The 25,374-nt window shown below is 44.4% G+C and overlaps 1 long non-coding RNA gene across 1 annotated transcript; it reads left to right on the forward strand.

Moving 5' to 3' along the window:
• Positions 1-2,791: 2,791 nt before the first annotated feature.
• Positions 2,792-8,089, forward strand: LOC144158508 (uncharacterized). The gene is made up of 4 exons (XR_013320100.1): positions 2,792-2,914; positions 3,367-3,399; positions 5,771-5,857; positions 7,904-8,089. It is a non-coding gene; the product is annotated as an uncharacterized LOC144158508 (long non-coding RNA).
• The last annotated feature ends 17,285 nt before the right edge of the window (positions 8,090-25,374 follow it).

A 25,374-nucleotide genomic window follows, 5' to 3' on the forward strand; every position in this document is an offset into this window, starting at 1 on the left:
GCACCACTCATTTGTGGATCACCTCTGCTTGCCGTTTATCGTGAAGAGATTGTACGATTGTATCAAAATAAAAAAAAATTGGCCGCGTATGTGCTCCTTTGGTTGCAAATGACGTCTAAAGACAATAGTCTTTATCGGCTTTTGCGAAGTAAATGCCTCCCTTCGCTTTACCGCTCACCTCTCAAGTTGTTTCTCTTGCGTCGCGCTCCTCCCAAGGTAGAGACGACAAATGTTTGCTTAAATCAATTTAAATTTCCCGGGTTCCACTGCTCCAAACCGGGTGTCTCGATGTGAACTCTGCCGAACGGCGAAGACGCGCGTTAATCGAGGCACCCTACTTCAACGTTTAAAGAACAGCGTTTCCCTACTCCACGTGCGTTGCAAGCAGAACGTTGAAACTATCTAGTGGAGCCTTGCGTAGCTGTTGCCGGTTGATTTCCTAAAATGGCGCCAGAAGCTATAGTGGCGCGGGCGACAGGCGACGGCGGAGTGAAGTCTTTTTCTGAAGTTGATGAAGTATTTAATTTCGCAAAAGTCAAGCATGTTTGAATTTTAAAAAGAAACACTGCAAATATCACTTCTTTATTGATTTGTTGTCTCATATTTGCGTATTATCTTGTTCTTCTTCAACAATGTTGACAAGTATGAACATTACACTGGACCAAGACGGGTAGATTTAGCTGTGACTATATAGGACTATTGCGCAGGCATTGTTTTGCTTTGGCCGGGTGGCTGAATAGAGTCACAGACAGACAGATGGACAGACAGACAGACAGACATACAGACAGACCAAAATTTCTGTGTTTTAGTAGCCCAAAAAAGACTATCGTCTTTCAAAAAATGTAGTTGCGTGAGAGCACCGTACATAGCCATACACAGAAAGGAATATGGCTCTCTGAATGGGGAGTGGCTTTCAGACTAGTCGATTCAAGGTGCTGCCTCTTTAGACGTCAGATTCTGGTTATATTCTTTTGGGCTGCGAATTTTATGATGCTTTATATTTTTTTTGTGTTTTTAGTGTAATATGACGCCTTGTTTGCATGTTTAAAGGAATGGTTTTTTATTTGTGCTGAGTTGGAAGTTAGCGGTTCTGTCGGTCAAATCTTTCTGTGCTTTTATGTTTTTTGGGCTACGCAAAGTTTTAGATCACTGATACCAACTACTAAAAACACAAACACAAAAACACAAAAAACACAAACACAAAGCAAAAAAATGTCAACTTGACAAGTTAAAAACTGGATCAGGGCGTTCCAAACACGCGTGAAGGCCCAACCACACGCACGCGTAAAACAGGCGTACTCGCGCAACGACGTAGACCGGCGTAAGCGCGTAAGGAACCGGCGTACTCCGGCGTGCGCCGAATGTATCGGTACGCGCTTGTTACGCCCAAGTCAGATCCCGCCAGACATCGACGCAAACGTTCGGGCGCACGGTGTTGACGTACACCTCTGGCGGAGATGTAATCGGCGGTCAGGTAGCAAAACAAGACAGCGAATTGATAAATAAGCTAACTGTACTTTTATTTATGCGATAAAAGGAAGTAATTTATAAAATACGGAGAACCAAAAACCGGAAAAAATACGCGAAGCAACGAGCAACTATGGGAGCAAGGCAGTTTACGCCAAATGTAGCAAGGAGTTTTGTGCCTGCCAGGCATGCATACTGATCTCTAATGTGTTTTTTATTGTCTCAAGAACTGTTTCAGTTGTTTCTGTAATATATATACATATTTTCGTGAGAATAGGCATTATTTATTTTTTTTAATAAAATGTAGTTGAACTGGTCGTTTGAAAAGCCGAGTCCGGAGTATTCGAGCCATACTGCGCGGCACATTGGTTTACGCGCGCGTTGCGGCAATGTGTGGTGACTCGCCCTCTCCGACGTCGTGGGTCGGCGTAAAGGCAGCGGCGTATGTCGCCGGAGGCGTACATCGTTGCGCGAGTACGTCGATTTTACGCGTGCGTTTGGTTGGGCCTTAAGGTAATTTCTGGCCCATGGCATGACGTAGCTGTCAGTAAAAACGAAAGCACCATTTCAAAAGCTGCGTGACCTCCATGAGGTATTACTTTTGTATCAGCTGTCTTTATTTCAAGCACGACAGCCGTTGGGCGAATAGGTGGCACACCTTCTGAATATTTCGGTTTATTAAAGAATAGTAGCTGCTCATCATAAAAGTGTCGTTTCTATGGCTTCTGAATGTAGAAAAATGTTAAGCAGAACATAAAAATTCTTCCTAACGTTGGTACTAACAGCGTCGTCACATATTGAGCAACTGAGCCTGTTTTGCTTTAGGTTATCGTAATTTTTCTGATGATCTGAAGTACGTCCACGTGTTACTCGTATCCCCATAAATACTAAGGCTTTCCGGAAATGGTGTTTGCTTAAGGAAGGATCACGGTCATAAAAAAAGTGGATACTGAAATTGATATTTCCCATTACACCACTTCTTCTTTATCAAGAAACCGAAAAACCATCAGCATTTTTTCTGTCAGTTTTGTTCTGTCCTCCTGCGTTGCATGTCTCGAAACCATAGACCTTGATATCCAAATAAAAAAGGAAGTTTTAATTGGTCTGCGTTCCGTAATCTAAAATACTGCCGAAACGATAGAGGGCGACAGTACACACAACATATTTCTCGTCCTCTATAAGGTCACTCGTATATTAGTCCCATGCTCGGGAAAAACAAAGCTCCGTTCCTGATAAAACGTTGAGTCAAGATACGGGAGTGTTTTTCAGGCGTAATTGGGCTGTCAAAAAAGGAGACCAGCAAGAAATCACGTGATTGGAGTTTTTGCTGGTGATTGGAGAAATCCGCTTCAAAAGCCCCCCGCCGCAACCCCAAATCGCTCAGCGGCATTCGTGGGTGCTCAGCTATTCAACTTCGAGAACTCCTGGGGAGCAACAGAGCGCTGTGGTAAGCCCGCTGAAGCTTCGTCTTTGTGGCTGTGAGGTAGTTCAGAGGGCAAACTTTTTTGCGATCGCTAAACGTGGCACTGCTGCATATCCTGCAAATGCTCTTAATGTTGGCCAAAAGCGTTAAGAAATTATTAACGACCCATACATTATTTAAAACTTTATTTTTAACACAGCGCCAGTTACTTGAAACGGACGCAATGCGTTGCTTTTCTGCTTTGGTAAACAATCGCTTCCAAAAAAACAAAATCGTTGAAACGCTAAATAAGCATTCGTTTTGTATATCACAGCAGTAAAGGGTAGTTCACTCATACCTTAGTATTATAAAATACCCATTCTTTACTTGTTTTGCGATTTTATGCATCTTACGTGTTTTAAATATCCAGTACACTTCTCTGTTTACTCGCCATAATTCATTACAGCTGAGTGAATCATGAGTTTTTTTACTCGCAGAATTCTTCTTTCACCATGGGTTTCTTCGCACCGGTAAGAAAGTATTTCAACAACTTGCATTTTGCATATTTTTTTCACGTATGTTGTTCTTACTAGTACTATTCTCACTAGAAACCATAATTCTTCTGGGTACATATTATTGAATGTACGTTATGGTAAGTATATTATTAGGCATACCCACTGGTCCAGCTTAGAAGAAAAGAAATAGGCAATTCAAAGTATCATGTAGTAGCAATAGGCAGTTTTAATTTGGTGACGTTTAGTGCCACTCTGTTCATCAGCATTGCCCGCGCAAACGTTCTTAACTACACCCCCCTTAATTGCGTTTTGTCACCAGAGGACAGCTTTACAGTACCAAGACTGTTACACGCCCTAGACGGCACGATGCAACTCGCGCATGGTTTACATCAGTCACCCGATTTGTGTTTGTGTTCAGGACTAAGATGCACTTTAAAAATAATTTTCTTTGCACAATACGGGTGCTTGAATATTTCAGAGCTGTTTTCTGGAAGTATAAAACACAAAACATTAACTCCTTGATCGTAAATTGGTCAGTAAGAAGCACTTAAAAACTGATGACTTCTTATGTCACCTTGTCCATTAGGGACCTATTTTATATGAAGCTGGTTTTAGATCGTAGTCAAATCCTGTTAGTTTTGTTTCAGGTAGCATATTATTGAAACAAGCAAACTTAAAGATCTCTCCCAAGCCATTAGGAAAAGAATGCATTTAAATCCCACAAGTATTGCGCAGTTTGGAACAGTCAACGTTTTGTTGCCACTCATGAAGCGGATAGCAAAATGGCATGGGTCTTGAATACTTAGCAATAAGCTGCTTATGGAAAGGAACACGTAGATAATTGCAATCATCCAACAGGGAAGCCGATCTCTGGAAAAAGGCGTGATAACGTGCCTTAACGTAATATAAACTACATAGGTAGGTTTCATTTATGAACCATCAGGTTTCAAATCGGTCGCTCTGTGACGAGATTTCTTGCAGTAAGTTGGTTTCGCAGTTGGGTGCAAAGATCAGGAGCGGTCATATACCGACGGCTGTTGTTTAACCTTTTGGTAGTTTTTTTCCTGATACATTCCACGTATATTAGTAAATTTTTCGAAACAAACGTAACTGTACCCTCCATTTTTCATGTAATTTAAAGACATCAACGCATTTTCACAAGCTTCATTTCAAAAACGGAACCAAAGATGTTTTATTCCACGGAAGGCAGTTTTAATATTGCCAGCGTGCTGAACTATATATAAAGTGAAATACATACATTTGCTTTTAATTTGAAAAGTTAGCGACAATTTCGATTGACTTACCTGAGATTATTGGAAAAGTTTATACCTACTTAATGCTGCCAAGTTTTTATTGGTATAGAAAATTTTTTTATCCACTGTCAAAAAATTATTTTTGTTAGAAGCATGAGGCAAAGCATTGTTTTTTGTTTAAACACATTTCTGGCAAGGTCGCCATTGAGTAAAAAGTTTCAAAAACTATATAGATAAAAAGCAGCGAGCAACGAAGTTATGTCCGAACCAACAGATATGTAAAAACTGATGTTTAATGACTGCTCCTGGAACCATACATAAAAACAAATTACTGAATAAAAGCAATGCTCCGACTTCATGTCTTGGCGAAATCAATGTCCAAAAGTAATATTACAATCGCACAACTGAACACACTGCGCAGTATAAATGACCAGTGTGACCAGATTCCACGAATAGTTTAGGAAAAAATCAGAATCAGTTCCAAGTAAATTGTTGAAAAAAAAAAAAAACATTAGTTTATAAAACCCCCTTTCATCATAAGAGAAATATTCCCTGTTGTGAGCGTGAGTGAACAGTGTTTGTAAGGTTGCTAAACAAGCCAATGGCGAGGATTGGAAGGCAAGAGGAAGTATCATACTTTACAAGGGGGAGACATTAGCTTCTGTTTTTTCAAACAGACCTAGTTATTCGAAACAGATGTGAAAAACAGGGTTTTGTTTCTAGACAAACTGGCTGAACAAATTATGCATATTTCACTGTGAAATTTTTAGGCATAGAAGCAGTATTCATATTTATTTCCCAAAGGTTGCAGTGGTGGCTACCATTTCACTATATGTAGCGGGGAAGCATTTTGCAGACAGAGCCAGTCACGCAAAATAAACATATAAAGACTGGGGGCAAAATATGCGAAATGGGCGGGTTATAAATATGGCCTACAAGTAAGTTCTGAGAGGCAAGCCTTACTGGCCTAATTTATGAAGCAAAACATAAGTACTTTTGTGCACGTTATGATTTCTGTTTAACCACTTAATCAGATCATCTTATATCAGGGGCATTTTACAGGAATGTTTGAAAAACAATACCTATAAAGGCTACTTTTGGCATGACCCAAAATAATTTTGCCTTGGCTATAGATTTTCAGATACCACATCGTGGCGATCATTGTTTTCGTGGCAATAATGGCCGCAGAGACTTTGGCTGATGGATGTCTGTACGATAACGTGAGTATATAAACAGGGCGTCCATACGTGTACACAGCCTCATAAACACACGACCACAGATACACACATACACACACACAGACACTGACGCATGCATTTATGCACACACCCGCACGCACGCACACACCAACGCCTACACAAACACAGCTACACAAACAAGCGCGAGCTCGTGAATGCCTACTCAACACGTTTTGCACATCAGGTAAATGCGGCTCTGGAAGTGGGTACATAAATACATTTTATTGTGATAGGCCATGTGTCCGGCTCCTTATAATTGTAGTTTTACGGGTAAGTTCCGAATTTAACACAATGCGTGCTCTACATACTATAAGATCTTGGTTGTATTTCAAAAACTATTTTATTATTATAAGCATGCATTGTCTGAATATAGGCGGTTATATTGCTAAATTAACACATTAAATTTGAGATTGACAGCCCTAATTTGGCCCCGAGAGTGTCATAGAATGGCTGAAGTAGAGTAATCGGGTTTTTAGAAGGAAGCAAGTGACGTCCTCAGTATTGAAGTGAAGTCAAGCGGGTACGTGAAAACTGCATAAGAAAAAGACAAGCCTCGTGCATTCTCAAAGACATACGCTGAAAGGACGCACTTGTGCTGTTTTAAACCTCGGTGATGGTGATATGTTTTTATAAAAACCCAAATAAAGCTCGGAGATCGTCATTTTCAAAATAGAGGAAAATCTTGCGCTATAAAGGACTTGACAAAATGTACTTTTCCGTTCGTATAAAAGTCAGAAATATTGTGTCGTACAAGGATTTATGATGAGACGTTTACAAAAAAATATTCCGGGTGCACTGTGCTTAGAGAAAGGCCTTTGATGTGCGCGTACAAAGCCTTTGATGGGCCATGACAGTTAGTAAAAATGTAGATTTAATAAAAACTTGAACTCCAAAGTACGAAATTTAATGCGAGAGTGTACGGAAGCAAAAAACGTGCGCAATGCAGTTGGACCCTGCTTACGCCCTACATAAGACAACCACAGTTATGTAGCACGCTGGAACAAAACGACCACTATATTTAACGTTTCTATACAATAGTACCTGCAACATTACAAATTCACTTTATCATAAAAAGGGAAGCAACTTGTAGCAATAAAAACTTATACCAAGGAAAGCCCGGTAAAACTTGTAACTGGTAATTAAAGCACATCAAAATCCTCAGCATTGACTAAACTCTTTACAGCAGTACCTCCGGTATTTTTTTCTTGGCGATTCTTGTTATTGAAACATCATTATCTACCAGTGTATTTAGTAGTCTTGGCATGGTGCAGAAAACATAGTTGTAACAATATTTCTGTGACAGAATGGAAAACGCAAAAATAGAAGATAATGTACAAAGTGAGCTGGTTCATGACAAGCTGAAACATAGACGGACATTTCCCTGTTTTAAGTGACTAGAGCAGCGCTGCACATTGGAAGTAGTCTGAATGCTTAGATGGAAGTAATTATACGAATAACGCACTAACCTTGATTATGTTGCGAGAACCGATCTTAGCTGCGGTTCTACATAAGACAGACCGAGCGTACACTATGCGACTGCACTTTGTATGGTAGGCCCACCAGAGTGAAGGGCCGCAAACTATTCGATACCGAATGACTATCTTCGATTTACTTCTCAGTTGCGATAGGAGACTTGGTTTACGTGTTAACCTTCATTACGGCAACTGCAGTGGTGACGTGGTGGTATCTGCGTTGTCACATTCCATGCTATTGTTCTATAATGTTGCTACAGTCTACACGACTAATACAAATAAGGCAGGTGAGAAGAAAAAAGGGTAATTTAAAATACGCGATTTATTTCTGTGAACGAACTATGAATTCGTTGGCAGAAAATCAGAGCAAAGTGTGCAGACATACATTGCAGTTTTGTTAGGAATGGCCTATTTCAGCTGTAACAAAATTGACAGAGATTTGGTCTGCGAGTATTTTTTGCCCAAAATATCTCACAAAGTAAGGAAGTTGGCGTTATTCCCAAGTGATCGTTTTAGGACGAGAGCTCGTCAGCAGCATTTGTATGCTTTTTTTCAGTGCATCCTTTTAGACCAAAACTGCTGCAGTGGATATTTCTGTATGTTTATGCCAATAGGGAGTGACAAATGCTTCCCTCATCCTTTCTGAAAAGAGGCTCCGGAGCGTGCGATGTCTTTGTGATGATCCTGCTTCCGAACGGCTGTATATGAATGGCTGAATATTAAAGACGTTTTCTCAACTTAACCTCTTCTCTGTGCATCACCAATAAATGTTGGGAGTCAGCCTTTTTCACTCTGCCTAAACACTCTCAAAGAGACGGCGCGAGACCAGAAATGTTTTAGTGAATAAACATTTTGGTCCTATACAAAGCAACGATTAAAGTATCATCAATGACAACCAAAGAGCTTTCAGCGTCCATTTGTATTGTAGTGGCTATCTGATCGGCTGCTTCGGTGACAGGCAGGCACGCACGAGAAAAGGTCACATCAGGATCAAGTACATGTAATTGTCCCACTTTGGCGCTTATGCGAAGAATGGCGCTTAATCGTTTTATTTCTTCAGTGCCCGTTATGCCCGTGGCGGTCTTGTTCAGCAATTCGTTAATTAAAGGATATATCTGGCAGCTTGCCAAGTGCGTAGCCTAAACACCGCAAAAAGTATTTGCAATACGCCGACAGGAGTTCCCTTTTTAATACAGCGCCAAAAAAAACATAATCGCCTTGACTAAACCTCAGTTCGCCCCAACCAGAAGGGCACTGCGAAATAGTTGCCTGGCAAAACATTATAGATTGTGAAATAAACAATCCAAATATACTCGACAAACCTTTAAATTACAACGGAAAAGTTCGAGGAGTGGTTCATGTGGCGCAAATGACGTGTTTTCATCTGCAAGCAGCATTGGCGCAGTTACCAATCCTGCTCGCCAGCCCGCGTGTGCGGTCTCGACAAATATAGCAGTTTGTAGTACCCAGGCATAAAAAACACATGGGTGCAAACTTTTGGTCCGCTCAACCACGAAGGCTACACCGGAAAGTGCTTGGCTTCTCATACGTTTTTCGCCGTAATACCGCGAAGAAACCCCTTCACAATTTGTGCATTAATACCGCACCCTTTATATATTCTCTGCGTGAAACCTTGTTTCAATTGCCCACATGGCGTCGTTAGGATTGCTGTGCCCACTTCGACCATGTTCCACACTACTTGTAAAAAAAGAGTACTTCATGGATCAATGTTATTCTTGACTAGTCACGCAAGAATTGTCGCACAATGCTTTTGTTGTAATAATAAATTGCAAGGAATAGGTTAAATATAGAGGGGTCTTTAGTAAATCTTCCGGCGGTGCTTCGCGCCTCCACTACGCTGACAATTTGAAGCGTGCAACTTATTTAGGTGCAAATTTTATGCAGCCTTCGATTACCGCACATTTTCTGCAAGTAAAAAGTAAGTACAGCACTCCTCTTCTTATGTATATGCTTATTAAATAACGCCTTCTTCAGCATCTGTTTTTACGATGTATAACACAAACTTTCCAAATTTCCATCCTGATAGATAAGTAAGGCATTCTTGTTTTGTGCAGCGCGGTGATGATGTAGCAGTGTTGTACACGTTTCTCCAAAATAGGAACAAAAGCCCGCTCCTCGTTCCTGCTTAATTTTGAAACGAGTTCCTGTTACAAGTTCCTTTATTGCTAAAGGAACGCGTTCCAGTTACACTTTAAACGTTTTAGGGAGTCATTACTTTAAAAGTGAATTTTATTTTTGAAACGAAAATATTGTGTCGGAAAACCCTATGGCGAAATATTCTGAAAAATTGATTGATTGATTCTAGGGTTTAACGCGCCGACGCAACGCAGGCGATGAGGCGCGCCGTAGTGGAGGACTCCGGATTAATTTCGACCACCTGGGGATCTTTATCGTGCGCCGAAATCTCGTACACACGGGCGTTTTTGCTTTTCGCCTCCATCAGAAAAGCGGCCGCCGCGGCCGGGAAACGAACCCGTGACCTCGTGCTCAGCAGCGCAACGCCTTAGCCACTGAGCCACCGCGGCGGGTATTCTGAAAAATGTCTGACTCACATCGAACTATGTACATTACACGAATGCGAACAGCACCGGCAGCAGACTATCTGGATATAAAAAGATTCGACCGAAATGCTCCTAAACTAATTTTTTCAGGGAGTGGCGGACGTATTCCAGACCCGCCCAAGTGCAACTGTAGTGCTCGTCTATAACAAGTGCTACATATAAGGCGCCTTCCACTTGGGACTTCAAATGCGCTGTCACAATACAGCGTTTCAGATGTGCAAAACAAAATTTACTCACATGGACGAACATAAATGTCTTGCACAAAAAACCGCATCCAAGGGAACAATACATGAGGGTTTAATGAATGCCGATTCAATACTAGAGTATCAGTGGAGAAAAAATGTCCTGAACACATTTTCGGTATTTAGAGAAGTTTTTTGTTTGAACTCAGCAAGAGTTGCATCCCCATGTTGGTGTTGGAAGACAAACCCGTTTTTAAGCCAAGCTTTCTACCCTTACCAGCCAATGGTTCCTTCGTGGCATGCGGGACAAGAAACTCCCAACGTGGCTGGGGAGACGGAGGACGCTTTTCGCTCACGAAGCACAGTGCAGATGGCGCGGCGATAGGGCGCTATTACCCAGTCTTCTCAGTTATCAACCCGGTGGACGGGTTGTGCAGACCCTTCTGTCGGCTTTGTCGTCTGTTTTAGCAACGGTGTTGAGTCTGTTTTGGTGCAGCTTCACGTCTATTGCGCACTTACTACACACAGATTTATAAATATTGTCACGAAGCCAAGGACGACGCAGTTGTTTAGAAAAAAAACAAGTTTATTGGAGCGAACTTGTGCTCCCCTAACAACTGAAAAGAATACAGAGGCGGCGAAGCAACGGTCAACAAAGTGACGTACGTGCGTCGGCGAGCGTCGCAGAATCGAATGCTCCGGCGTCCGCACTGCAGGCTTTTTATGTTTCGGCGCGCGTGGTTCTCGAAACGTCGATTCACATCGAGAACATAGTAGATCCAAGAAGATTATTCTGGGCTGTTCACGTTAGATCGGAATGCTCTCCCTATCAGGACAGATAAAACATGCGGCACAGAAAGAAAGAATGGAACACGCGCTTCCCTTGGCGCAGAGATAACACAGACCGGCGCAGCCGGGCGGTAAAAGCAAAACACAAATAAACAAACCCAATGTATGGTTCGCGGCAATATTCAACAGCACGTCCTGGTTAACCCAGAACCGAAGGAAGTGTGTGGTCATAAGGATAAGATACTTTAATGATTGGTTTGCAGGGCAGGAAAACAAAATCTAGAAACCAGTTACACACATCTAGCGGTAAGGGAAACGCCACCATTTGCGCACTGCTTGTCACGAATAGGACTCCGTTTTTTAAATGGCTGAATACCAATTAGTTTGTGTTGTAACAGGTATTACAAAATAGGAATGGTGCAAATGGTTCTGATAGATTTGAATTATAAAGCCTCCATCTGCTTTCTCGCTACACTCACACTTACAAAACTATTTAGTTTCAAACTACAAATTACAAAGCTCACATGCCGGACCGTTTCGGTGTCAGCGCTTGTGTCACACGGTGGTGTAGCGCCGAGCTTGCACATAAGAATGGTTAGGTTCCGCTGTCTCACCCTTCGAAACACGCTCCTTTCCGTTCTGTAGCCCGGCATCCGCCCGGCTGCAGAACGGAAAGGAGCCTGTTCGTTGCTCGAGCCTGGCCGTGGCCTACGCTTCCACGTTCGAAACGGCGCCCCGCGAATCGCAAGTAAAAGCTAATGAAACTCTGGTTTCACTCTTTCTAGAGTCACGTGTGTGAGTTTAGGTGACGTGGCATGTGGAATAGTTGTGTCGGTCGTTCACAGCTTTGCTTTCCAACCATCTCTGCAGCGTAGACTGGAGATAATTTTTTTCGTCAATACGTCGTTGGCAGTGTTGAAGAGCCGTTCCAACAAAGCTCTTGAGGATAATTCCGTGTTGTAATTGAAGATGCGTTGGTTCAGTCCGTCAGGCTCACGAGACCACCCCCGCTTGTGCTCATAGTCATGGGCTTGCGTGGAACCTGCCTTTTCACGGGCAGTGGTTTTTTTATGTATACAGTAATACCTCTTCAAATGAAAGTAGTAAAAACCGGGAAATATTTCGAGCTAAGCGGATGTTCGAGAGAAGCATAATTGTACCAATTGACATGAAATATCGAGTTCTTTGCAAAAAAGGCGCTACTACTTACAACCCCCTTAGCAGCACCTTACAATCTTGCTTTTAATAAAGGTTTGAAAGAAAAAAAAACATACAACAGACATTCACCGGATGGGAGCCGCGGTCTGCACACTACACCTCTACCCTCTTGTACACTTTGCGTCTGCGCATGTATGTCTCTACGGTCACATGACGTGCCATAGGGTTGCTTGACGAACTTTATGTGCCTCTAGGCTCAGACTTCCCGTTCATGGAACACATCGGCTTGGTGGTAGGCGCGGCTAAACGAGAAAAAGTTCAAGGGACTTAGGCGCGCCAGTATGGCGCGAATATTGTGAAAGGGTCCATGTTGGCAAAATTTTCATTCCACTTCAGACACAATTTCGAGCTTTCCGCAGTTTTGCCCAAAATACTCCGAAATTACGTGTAACAAATACATGGGAGGTATAGAACATGGTTCAGTGGCATAGAAAATCTTGACTTAGCCGATTTCTCGAGATATGCGAGTTCAATTTAACGAGGTATTACTGTAGTTTGTTTGACGACCATTAAAGCCCTCTGTGTTGCCGTGCGTATACCTTTGACAGTTGTGGGTTGCCCTTAAATATTCCCAAGCGCGAGCATCGGGGCCTCAAAAACCGAGCTTCGAAGTGTTTCTCGGGAGAATTTAGAACTCGTGTTCACCTTTTTGTCTCAGCCGTATCTCCAGTGACTTTATGCTATTCAGTTATTCATGTAATAAACATCTTTTATGTGTGGCCTCCGCCTCCTCACCGTCGGAAGGAAAGAACTTTGCGCACAGCAGGAGAAACCAGCTACGCTACAACTACTCAGCTCGCCCTCGGTTGCCGGCTGTAGCCCTGGTCGGAACCAATCCATAACAATACAATACAGTCGTCGCGCTGCTATGATGCTAAGGAAAGGTGGCACCATTTGTCCAAGCAAAATTCGAAAGCAAATCGTCAAAGTAATCTCTGCACATGACAAAACCGTACGTCAGAACTGTGCGTGGGGAGGTTTAGGACATCTACACACGACGTTGGCACAATGGCGTGCGCACCCAGCTTATCCTTTCCGACAACCTATGGCCCGCTGCGTGGATATTGTTCTACCTCTGACTTTCGAGGAACGGCGTTCTGCAGAAGGCGGGCTAATTGGCACCTTATAGAAGTCGTGGCCTGTGGTTTTTGTAATAGTTTCAGCCCTAACCCGTTGGCACTAGAAACAGTCAAACCCTAGGGGTGGAACGTCTACAGAAGGAACGACGTTCCTTCTGCCGTTTCTTCATCAACGTAAATGGTTACATTTGCAGTTCCACAAACTCTAATGGAACGGTGGCGTTCCTCCGTTACTCCCAAAAGGAACTAGTTTCAGCAACACCGCTCCTTGGAACGCTGTTTTGTACAACACTGTGTCGCATCCACCCCACTAGCGTTGTTTGGAAAGCATCGTGATGTATTCAACGAATGTAGAAACAGCAAAATTGGTGAAATAAAAGCATTGTATTAATAAGATTTTATACCGAGCTAAGCATGGCATTGCGAAAAAAATACCGACGGCTATATCAGCGGTGTTTCGGTTCGTTTGGTTATTTTTTGGCGTTATTACAAGCGAATGGAAAATTGTTGTCCCAAAGCGCATGTACATTTACACACACGCAGTTATTCGCTATTGAGCGAAGCATTTCTTCGCACACGTCTTGCAATGTTTGAAGGCAAAGACAATATGATACTTACAAAACCCTATTTACTTCTACAACGCACTTCTGTCTCCTTCGGCTGTTCAGTTGTTCCGATGGGATGCGGACGAGTGATGCGATGAAAATTCCAGTCACAAATCGCTCGCTGCCACGCATGATGACGATGATAAGTTTGATGATGCCCTGTCCCGGTACAACGACAGCTTCAAATGCGACGAAGCGGCGAAGGTCTTGGAACCACGTCGGGCGGGAGGTTGGGCGATACATCTTCGGCTTGTCTGGCCACAGCTCTTCTCGGCTGTGCTTTATTCCGGTATCTAGGATCGGGGACTCCAGGCGTAGGACATCATCGTTTTCTGGACTCGGCTTGGCTGGGACACCCCGGTGCGGCTTTGTTATCCTTGGCGGCGGCGTCCACGACACTGCGACGACTGCGATGCGATGCGATACTCCACCAAGTGTAACATGGTGGCCATGAGGCTAACCATGTTGACATGAAGCGATCTATTTACCTAATGTGATGAACTATTTACATGCTGCCATAACTGAGCGTGGATTCCTGCGCACTGCACACAGCTGCATCCCTAACGTCATCATTGTAGGTTTTGGACCTTGGCGCCACGGGGATATATATATACATATATATATTGCTTGGCAGCTGAATAGTATATTAAATCAGAATCACCAAGAAAAACAAAATATTTATTACGACATTTCGGTTGGGGTCCAGTGTTTTTCAAGTGGATAGCGAGGGTCGAGTACAGGACACATGATTTCTCAAAGGTACAAAAAAAATTCCCTCGCACTTCCCCGAGGGGGAGAGTGTGTAAGTGCGAATGCACGGTTGTTGATTGCGCGATTACGGTGGATATCGTGATCTTAATGAGTAGTCGAGAGATTACACACACGCACACAACTACAAATAAAGATATTTCACTCGTTATTGCTGGTACCGTTGCCCGGTCCGCCATCATCGTTATCGAGATGCAGGACCAGCGACCGCTCTCGACGACGGCGCGCGCTCGACTAATACCATCTCGCGCCACGCGGCCGCTACACGAGCGCCCTCACGCGTCGGAATGCGGAGCGCCCGCAACGCGAGCGAGAGCTCTCCCGCCCGAAGTGGAGAGGAGGCGCCCAACACCCGCAGTCACTGAGCGGCGAGAGGAGGAGGAAAGTAGCGCGCGCCCATCTCCCCCCGTTGCTAGGGAAGACGAGGAGCGCGCGCCCCCGCAGCTGTTGCTATGCGGACGACGGCGGCGGACGATTCAGGCTCGCTTAAGAAGTGCATTCGCACTTAAAAGATAGTACAGCAAGCGACAAGTGGGAAGCAGAAATATAGTCAGGATTGCGCGCGCAGGAAATGCATCTCAATATATAACGCCGCGAAAATCATAAGCAAGGCACTCACGAACTGTGTTTTTTTCAGCTACCACCCAACCACGCACAGTAAAAATAACAAAACTACACAAGTAAAGAAGGAGTTTTGTGCATCTCACTCCAAAGGAACGAAAAAAACCTGCGTCAAAAGGCGAAAGTTCGGAATCTGTAATGAGTCCTATTAACAATGCGGAACGCAATAAGCCCGCTGTGGCTCAGACAGAGGTCGAAATAAAACTAAAGTGTGAGGACGGGTTAGTTGGTTCATACTGGTAGAAGAAACAGTACAAAGAAACGGCACAGAAGCGGAGAAAGAGACAAACACGGGCGCTGATAATAAATTGACATTAAACTTCAACAGCCCAGGCGCGCTGAGAGGCCAGGGGCCGCGTCCTCAAAAGCAAAATGTCACCGCTTCCGGAAGAGATCAGATAATAGCCACAAATGGCTATTCCACAGCCCGCGTTCTGTATAGAAAGCGGACAATGACAACCCCTCCACGGGCGCCGACGCCGTGGTGGGTTTGCGGGATCCACCCAAGAAGGGAAGCGCACAGGTTAGACGAGTGCATTGAGGAATGACATATGACAGCAAGTACACACAGAAACAGTGAAAAAATGAAATGCAGTTCAACGAGCCCCTGGGGGTTGACATTAGATAGATAGATATAACGAATTTGTAGCTTACATTTTTTATTCGCGCAAGTACCAAGGGATTGTACACAATGAATAAAAGAAAAAAATGCGGCGCTCGTACGGCAACAATTTTCCAGTGAGCCAAGAAGCGAATTGCACTGCGTAGCCGGTCATCAATCGCAGTATGAATTCGCACACAGCCTAAGTGAAACAAAGTGACGAATGAAATAACAAAGAATACCACCGTACAAAACGCAAGACATGGGGAACCATATTAGTGAGCAGAAAAAGGTACAAAAGCATATTTTGTACGTACAACCAATGAAGCATTCGGAAAAAATAAATTGTTTACAACCGTAAACCGAATAGAGATTGGAAAGTGGAAGAATGTGGTACAGTAGGATTTCGTTCATAATAACCATTAAGACATACGGAAAGTAACGGGTTGACAATGATGAACTATCCGGATCTTGAGAAGTGGTAGCATGTGATACGTGCTGCTACAATGACTAGGTTTGAAGGCACGACAGCCATCCCGGAGTCTCTTTGATACCCCTTGTGAGAATGTTATATTTTTGGATCAGATATTATTCGCAGGCTTCACTGTCATAATGGGTTTTAAATCCTGATTATAGCACCGTTGCCGTAAATTGATCGAATGGGTGTTTCAAAGAGTTGATGTGTTTTGGAAGGTCGAGATAAGGTTTTGTTTTTGCACCGGATCTGTGAATATTGAATACAGTTCTAAAAGAATTTTCGGTCTGTGTATTATATGCGCACCACAAGCACCACATTGTAGGAGGTAAACTACATTTGCAATATCACAACTAAAGTTACCCCTGATCTGCATGAAAAAGGTCGATTCCCGGCATTGGGCCCTTGTTGGTCTTAGCGGAGACAGATTGCACTGGGGTGGAAGCTGTGAAACCAATTTCTGCGATCGAGATATTACAACATTTTTGCTGTTCAGTGCGCGGCGATACACCAAGCATGGTGAGTCTGGGATGACTTGCTTCATTATTTCACTCCAGAGCAAGATATTGCGGTGTCTCCTTAGAATTTCATTGATGTAAGGGCCACATGCCAACTATGTCAAAATTAGGTTAGTTTGAGACCTTGAAGTGGAGGTTTTATTGCCTTTAATAAGTCGAACAAGCTCTTGTTGCGATGCCTTCCTGATTGAATCTTCAATGAGTGGTAGTGGGTATTTTTGTCGCACGATTACAATGGGGAGCTGATCACAATTTGAAGCGAAGTCATTTTGGTTAGAGCAAATTCTGCGGAAGCGTAGGGCGAAGGTGAATGGAATGGCCATTTTAAAGTACCTCACATAGCCGCGGTGAAAATTTGAAACTGGGAACATTGCAGTGCAAAGTGGCCACGGCTCAAGAAAGAAGGTCCCCTTAAGCCCGAGTAGCCGTAGTGCACTGAGTAACACCCCCAGTTCAGAAAAGACTTACGTAATATAAATACCCAAGACAGTGGGGGGGAGCACAGCCCCGCCATTAGCGTTGTTGTCATCGCATTATTCGCGTATTCTGGAGGTCGCGGGTTCGGATCCCCTTCGGCGGGCGTCTTTTTCTCCACTTTATGAAGAGAGCCCCGCTTGACGCGGGCTCTTGTCGAGCTCTCCTCGAGCAATGGTACTTCGATGTCTGTTGTAACTTAGCTGTAGATACTGCGATAAAGTGTACAGTTGTGGAGTAGACCATCGTCAGCTATGTGCTTCGATCAACGAGCCAACTTGATCTTCAACATCGTCAACATCGACCGATCTCATCCATCCTCGTAATTTCAACTGGTGCAGTGACCAGGATGGATCGAGAGGCTTCCGGCGGACGACGGAGAGGCTACGCCACTGCTTGAGCGACATTCCAGTGAGAAGCCCCAGGGAGCAGAAACTCCGAGCTGCAGCGGGGAGAACCGGGGTGACATCTCCGTGACAGTCTCCTAGGGAGCAGAAGCCCCAGACTGCAGCGACGAGGATGACGCCCAGGACGGGATAGGGCTGTACTCTGTGAGGCAGCACCTGGGTCGAGCGATGGCAGGCGTTCGAGCGCTGGAGTGAACTAGAGTCGTCGGCGAGGTGACGACTAGGACCACCGGCAGAAGAATCGGGTTTTCGACCTTAGGGAGGTGCATCGATGACGTAGCGTCAGTACGGACGGCTAGGAGGGCCCTCAAGGTGGGCCCTGATTTGTTTTCTCCGGGTTCACCATGGCCGCTACGCTAACGGAAGGTCGGGGTCCGATAAGAGCCGGATGGCTGACTTGGCAGATTGAAGAGCTTCGAGCTAAGCTGGCTCTTCGGAATGCCCACTATGCGCTAGAAAAGGCGAGGCTAGCGGGTAGTCGGGGCATTGGCGGTCTTTCCAGTTGGTCAGGTGATGAGCTGAGTGATCAACTGGTGGTCGGAAGGGCCGAAATCGCTTTGGAAAAAGCGAAGTTTCGTCAGAATGGTCAACTCTCAGAAGATAGCCGAGAGCCTACACAGGTGTTGACCGTGTTCGCTCCATTGTGGGCGTTTCAAGTGCCTCAAAGTAGGGAGTGCCAGGTCGGAGCAACACACGTAGAAGCTCGGGAGCTTAAGGAGCCGGAGAAGTTAGGTGATGTAGGTGACGCTGCTCCGGCTCTTGAGAATCTCTCTAGCGCTCCCACTGCTGTGTTGGTGAGCAATGAGCGGTTTTCAGTTGCGGTGGAAGCCAGTGCAGTTGTCCATCATCTGCCTAGCGTGCCCGTTGTGACGAAAGAGGTCGTAACCTCTCGAAAAATAGCGGCCATAACATCTATCGTCACTCCTGTGGACGTGAATTCTGAGCCGCTCTCCGTTGGTGAAGCAGTACAGTCGTGTTTTGTGCATACCGCTACTCCATGCGCCGGCATAGTGCACAGCGCGGAGCGCGAAGAAGTGGTAGGATAGAGACTGCAGCCGGGTCTGGCGCAGAGCAAGTGGGAGGAAAAGGGCGCAGAGGTTCCTAGGGGAATGGAAGTGTACCACGGCACACACAAAAGCAGTGTGCCGCGGGGTAGCGAAGCCTTCCAGAGTGAGGTCCGTTCAGATCAAACGGAGGCGGTGCATGTCGCATGCACTGAGACTGACCTGCTAATTGTCACCCGTCAGCCCCTAGGTCAGCGTTGACAAGGAAGAGAAAGCGTGAGCCGCAGCAAGGTGTCAAGTCACAGGTGCGGCCCCGGCGTACACGTTTCCGCAGGGGGGGCTGTTCATTTTCTTCCTTGAGCAAAGAAAATTGCGAGCCACACCATGCATTGTATAGCGTCAGCTGGAGGTGCATGTCGTTCGATCAGTTGCCGTGCGATGGTCGCTCTTTTCCGCCGTGGGAAAAGCGGGCACGGTAGCTGAAACGTGCGGTGAAACACTCGAACGGCCAGCAACTATGCTTTGCACACATGAACATGTGAATGATTATTTTTTGTTCTGGTATGGCATAGTCACTTAAGGTGAATGGTTAGAGTCAGGGTGGCTTGTATTTGCGTCTCTTTTGTCGTTGTGTCAAGCCTTCTTCTTTCATTTCGGTGGTTGTTTTGGGAGTCTCAATCGTAGCATTATATCCGTGTTTCAGTGAAAGGGGATGTGTATAGTCTACTGAGATGAGACAGGTGAGGCTAGTTTTTCAACATGTGTGTTTGGAGTATCTAGCCTTCGTTACGGGCGCTGTAGCTGAGCTCTCGCGTGTTTGGTTAGGGGTTCCGATACGCAGTTGGGTAGCGCTCACGTGCCGTTAGAGAACGTGCGTTTGATGCAAGGGTTGAGTGACAGCCATTGTTGTGCTGCGTGGTGGTCATGGTGGGCCATCGAATGTACAAGTGGGGCCCCACCCTGTGCGAGTTTGGTGGTGCGAACGCCGTGCAGTTTGAACTCTCGCAATACATCGAATTGGACGCACATCCGGGTTGAACACTTATGAGTTCCTGTTGTGCATTCGGAGAGTAGTGCGCGAGAACGCCAAGAGACGAACTTTTTTTTTACTTTTTGTAACTGCTACAGAAGTGGCCGAATTTTGGTGAATTTTGAGATTGTAGGGTGTCTGTTTCTCTCTTTGATAAGAGAGGATAATTTTGCATGCGTTTTTAGCGTCATTGTGGTTTGAATATTGCTTCGTTTGTTTTTTCTATGTTCCAATGTGTGTGCTGGGCATAAAGGAAAATCACTGTTGTGTTTCGATGTGCTGAAGGCTTTGGCCTTTTTGGGGGGCTAGTGAGGAGTGTACTTTGTAGTGTGTATCCTTTGCGATCGTATGAACTGTGCATTGGGTGTGCTGTACCATGTAACTGTACCGTAATCTTGAAAGTGATGTATGCAGCGTATGATCATAGAGTTTTGTTCATGCTTTGTTTTGATTTTTTACTGGTTTACGGTGTTGTGGCTCATTATAAATCCCGACTGAAGAAATTTGTGTTGTAGGCACAACTAGTGCACATACAACATTCTTGGTGTATGTCGACGTTGAACATAAGACTTGGGAAGAAGTCCTCCTGTATGTCACGTTTGCGTACAACACAGCCTCTGTATTCTTTTGAGTTGTTAGGGGAGCACAAGTTCGCTCCAATAAACTTGTTTCTTCTCCAAAACAACTGCGTCGTCCTTGGCTTCGAACAATATTACAAATAAAGGAACGTTTTGAGCACTCTGTTGCCTCGCAATACCCAAATAAAGCCCCGGAAGGCAACATATTTTTCGCTCCTTTTCACCTAAAATCAGGGCGAAAGTTTTTCACTATTGAGATCAAGATCGAATGCTAAAATTTTAAACACGTCTTCCAGAAATGGCGTTTTTGTTGCTCCAAACTAGCTCTGTTAGAAAATTGTGCTGCCAGAACGATTGCATTTTCACACTGTTTAACTGGCTAGGTACAGTAAACGTCATCAACGCAACTCTGTGAAAATGTCGTATAAATTTTCACCAGTGATAAAAGCAAACGGACAAGGTTTGGTGTTTATTCCCTTTGGACGCCGTTAGCAATAACGCAGGGAAAAAGTCGAGCACTAAAAATTACCACTTTTCTTTTGAGCAGTAAGTATTACGAAATGATGGAAATAAACAAAATTTGCCCACTTAGTCGTCCAATGGCGGAGTTGGTTTTCCAAAAACTCAGTTGGTACAAGAAATAATACGTGCTCGAGGTAACGAGGTTTTTCGGTACAACGGCAGTCTGCTTGACTGACAGCTATAGTATACGAAGCGGCGGGCATAAAATGAGTGCTCCTCTCAGTGGTACGGCGCTGCTATTGCGCCTTCATGTCAATTTTTATTTAGCCTCTCTGAGGTTGAGTTTAGAATAGCGTGCATTGGAGATGTATTGATTCGTGTAGGGCAAAAAAATTGACAAGCACAGAAAGCCAACCGGCACAAGCGCCAACTTCTAAATGAGCATAATTCACCAAGGCACATGTATAAAACCGCAGGCGAGCAACTGTCACACACAAAGAATGTAATGAAACAAAATATTATAAAATTGAAGACTGAAAATAAATTCCCCAAACATGTGACTTCAAAATGGGGAGCAGAATAAATTCACTATGGTAGAAATAACCCCCTTTTCTGATGCTCGTGTCCTTTAGATTGGCACGAGGACAGTGCACTCACGCAGCTACGTATTACTACAATTTTGATACAATCCTAAAATCTCTTCGTCAAATAACGCAAGTAGAAAGGATGCAGAAATTATTTGTGCGAAAGCGTCTTTTCTTTGCAGGTTCAATCATAACACTTTACACTTCGCGAACTCTAACAGGAAATGACCATAACCTCATAATTATCTACATTGACTAACACGATCGCTAAAGGAACTCACACTGACTAAACAACTCGAAATAATATGCAACTACTGGTACGCTCTTGTCATGACAGGTGAGGAACATTAAGATTACAATGCCCTATGGCGTAAAGACTGCTCCTTATAGCGGTTGAAGAAAGTCTGGGCACACGTTGTTGGTTTTCTTAGGTGACCTTGGCAGCACTGTAGCGCAAACCTACTTGTGAAATAAAAGGAAATGAAATTCTTATAAACCAACGCTGCACCTTTTGTGGTAACCTTTGGCTTTCTAAAATTTGCAAGCCAGATGAAGCAGTGGTAGTCCATAACAGTTCCAAAATGGCTGCCCTGCAGGCAGGAATGACACCTATTTATTTCCAACACACCAAACTCGATTGCTTCAGTTCTCAAGCAGCTGCTTTTTTCTGGAGAGGCAATGCGACATGCATATTCAATCAAAAAATTGTGTCATCCCAATGTTCAATGATCTCTGCACGTAGCCCTGTGTATTCAAACCATCCACGGATCTTAGTCGCCGAATCTTGGTTTCAGTTTTCAAAAGGGGGTGTCATTGGTGTTGTTTCGCTCAAGGTATCAAACATCTGCTTCGACTCGTCTGTCCACTGACTTGCTATCTCGTCTATAACTCCTTGGGATTGTGGTGTCGCTATGTAAGAAAAAACAAAAATACCGTTGGGAGGCCCTTTGGCCTCTGTATCTTTCGAACGCCAGTGTTTTGGTAGTAGCGCATAGGTGATGCCACTGATCCTTTCACAGGTTGCGCAGACTCGTTTGGTTTACGCAAGATCAGCATAACTAAATTTCAGGCTGTACGGCTGCCTGTGTTTATAAAAATGCTATATTTGTTATACAAGATACATTAGTACTATTGGCAATATGCATTTGATTTTGGAGGCACTTTTTGTAGTTTATGTTTGAAGAGTTGTTTAAAATAGTTTCAGCTTTCGTGGTGCGCCACACGACGTTCTTGGCTTTCAGCGTTATCTGTGATATCGATTAATGAACATTCTAAGAATCGCCAATTTAGGCTATCTGGAAGTTCGGCTTCTGAAATGGCCTGAATTGCCCTCTTATCTTCGGTTACAGAATATTTATCTGGCTAACGGAGAGGCTGAAGTGGGAGAGCCTTCTCTCGCACCCGGAGATCTCGCCTCTCTCCTCTTTGCAGTGCCCACTCTCGTACTGACCAAATCACCCAGCTATAAAAATGCGATTACCTTGAGAAATAATGCATAGATATGTACTTGTCAAAGGCGTATCCTCGTTAGTTTTTTTAAGACTTTTATTGTAGCAATGCAACTTGCTAAGCCGAGCATTTGTCGTATAAGGCATGTTTGACAAAAAAGATATTCCTGTAGCTTCGTTGTACAGTGTACAATAAAAATCTCCATTGAATTCAATTACCTTATATATGACCACTCAATTTACTCTTCTGATGCCGTTTTTGCCTTAGATTGTGTTTTGTATTACCAGTCGCCCTTGCATATGTGGCTTACGCCTCCAGTAAACTGAAGTGAGCGATGCTTTCTAAGCGCATCTAAGTACTGCCTCTACGCTTGTGGGGAGCTACGTTGCCTTTATGGACATTGCTAAACGTGGTACAGTATAAACGATAACAAAATAAAGCCGCATTTTTCTGCGTAAATCTATTAGGGGCTCTGCAAACTAGCAACGATGGCCCAGCGACCGTCTGCCGACTTACTCTGTCGGAGAGTCAGCCATCCGAACAGCAGGCACAGTCAAGCTTAGCTGTCAAACAAGCATTTTACGAAACGTAATTCTCAGGCCACTCTGCGTCGGCGGGACCGTGGGGCGCTCTCAGAGCTATTCAAGGTCACTGATGAGACGGGTGATGGTTGCCGAACGGGCGGGGGAATGGGGAGGGGGGGGGGGGGGGCAGCTGGGCGTTCTATCACGTTTGGTTTGCTTGCCTCAGTCCATAAACGGGGTTTCCTTTTTATTTCTTGAAGTCTTTTTTTGGGTTGTATGCACGAATCCTTTTCCGCTCTCACCCCCTCCACCGCCCGCAAGGCCCCGATATTTCCGCCAAAGGCGCAGCGTTTTGCTGCAAGAATGAGAGGCGGCCCGGATCCTCATTGATGTCATGGGTGAATGCCTGGAATTTATGTATAAAGTAGGATTCCCTCTGCTCGCGTTCGAGGGAAGAGCGGAAGCCGGACTGCAGGAGCGTACTTTTGATATGCTCAATGAAACGGTCTGGCCGGCGCATATGTTTGGAAAATGGTCGATCAGGCTGTGAGGTGATGTGGGATTTGTGGTAGTTGAATCTGAGCCGGAATGCGTTCTCGGTCTGGCCAATATTGTACTTGTACTTGCCACACATTTCGCAGTGCAGTCTGTATAGGACGTTACTAGAATTACAGTCGAGGTTTTGTTTTATTCGGAAGGAAAACTTGTAAAAGTTAGATTTTACCCTGATGGTTGGGGTGATGAGGACAAACTTTGCAGCACGTTTTCCCGCATGAGCGGCAGCCTGAGTGTTGTTATATGACTCGAATTGTAGCCTTACCAAGCATATCTCTTAGGTTCTTGTCTTTACGATACACTACATGGGGTGGTTCGGGGAAGATAGCTGACAGGTGCTCACTTTGTCGGATCATGTTGAAATGCCTTCTCAATATGTTGTTTACTCCTGGCATGTTCGCACCGTATGTTAATACCAGGTTAGACTGGGTTTTTTTCTTTTTTTGGTGAATTCGCTTTTTACAATGCTGACTGGCGGTCTGTTTGGTGGGCCCGGTTGGTTGCGTCATCAATATATTTTCTGGGTAATTTAGATTCAGCAGGATGTCTTCTAGATCTTGCGAGTTTCTTTCAAATTCCGGGACATCAGAACAGATTCGGTAGTATCTTTATAGCTGTTAATATAATATTCCAACTTTGCAATGTCGTAGGTGGTCGCTGTCAATATGTAGGCACTGTTGGCAATCCGTGGGTTTTTGTAGACGGTGGTCCCGAGCGAGTTGCCATGTACCTGAAGGGTTGCATCCAAAAAGATGATTGTATCTTGAGATATGTCGTCGGTGAACGCGATTGATTGATGGAGGCCGTTACATTTTATTATAAAGTGGAGAAGTCTCGCTTTGTCGTGGTTGCATATCATGAATAGGCAATCTAGGAAATACCTGTAAAACAGTGGTTCCTTTTGTTGCCTGTCAATGAGGGAGTTTCCAATGATGCCATAAAAATAATGGCCTAATTTTGGGGGCATCTTGGTTCCCATCGCCGTGCCACTGATCTGAAGAACGTGCTTTTTGTTGAATTCGAAGTGATTATAATTTAGTACAATAGTTAGAAGCGTTGCAAGAGTTTCGCTCTCTCTGTGTCTATTGATGAATTGTTTAAGTCACTAAATGCTGCCATGGTCGCGGCGCTGCCTTCCGAGTGGGGAATGTTTGTGTACAATGAACACACGTCCAGTGTCACCAGAAAACACCCAGGGGAGATGACGACACAAGCTTTTTTCTGCAGAAAATGGCTGGTATATTTTATGTAGGACGGCGACGTAGGGGGGATGTCCTCATTTATGTGAATATTGAAGCTTAAAATTTGTTCTGTCACCGTCTCGTTGCTAGATACAATGCATCTGCCGGGTGGTTGCCCTGATGTATTTTGGGTAGCAAGTAAAATAGACCAGGGACAGGATGTTCCGGTGGCACAATTTTAACCATCGCGGCCGTTAAATTACTTTTCTTGACAAGAGATTTGAAGGTGTTGTGAATTTCACTTTCATACAATTTTGTGTGGTCATTTGGTAGCGCATTAT

This window comes from Haemaphysalis longicornis, unplaced genomic scaffold (genome assembly GCF_048455015.1).
Source record: "Haemaphysalis longicornis isolate Haplotype H1 unplaced genomic scaffold, Haemaphysalis longicornis Haplotype H1 scaffold_10, whole genome shotgun sequence".
Lineage (NCBI taxonomy): Eukaryota > Metazoa > Arthropoda > Arachnida > Ixodida > Ixodidae > Haemaphysalis > Haemaphysalis longicornis.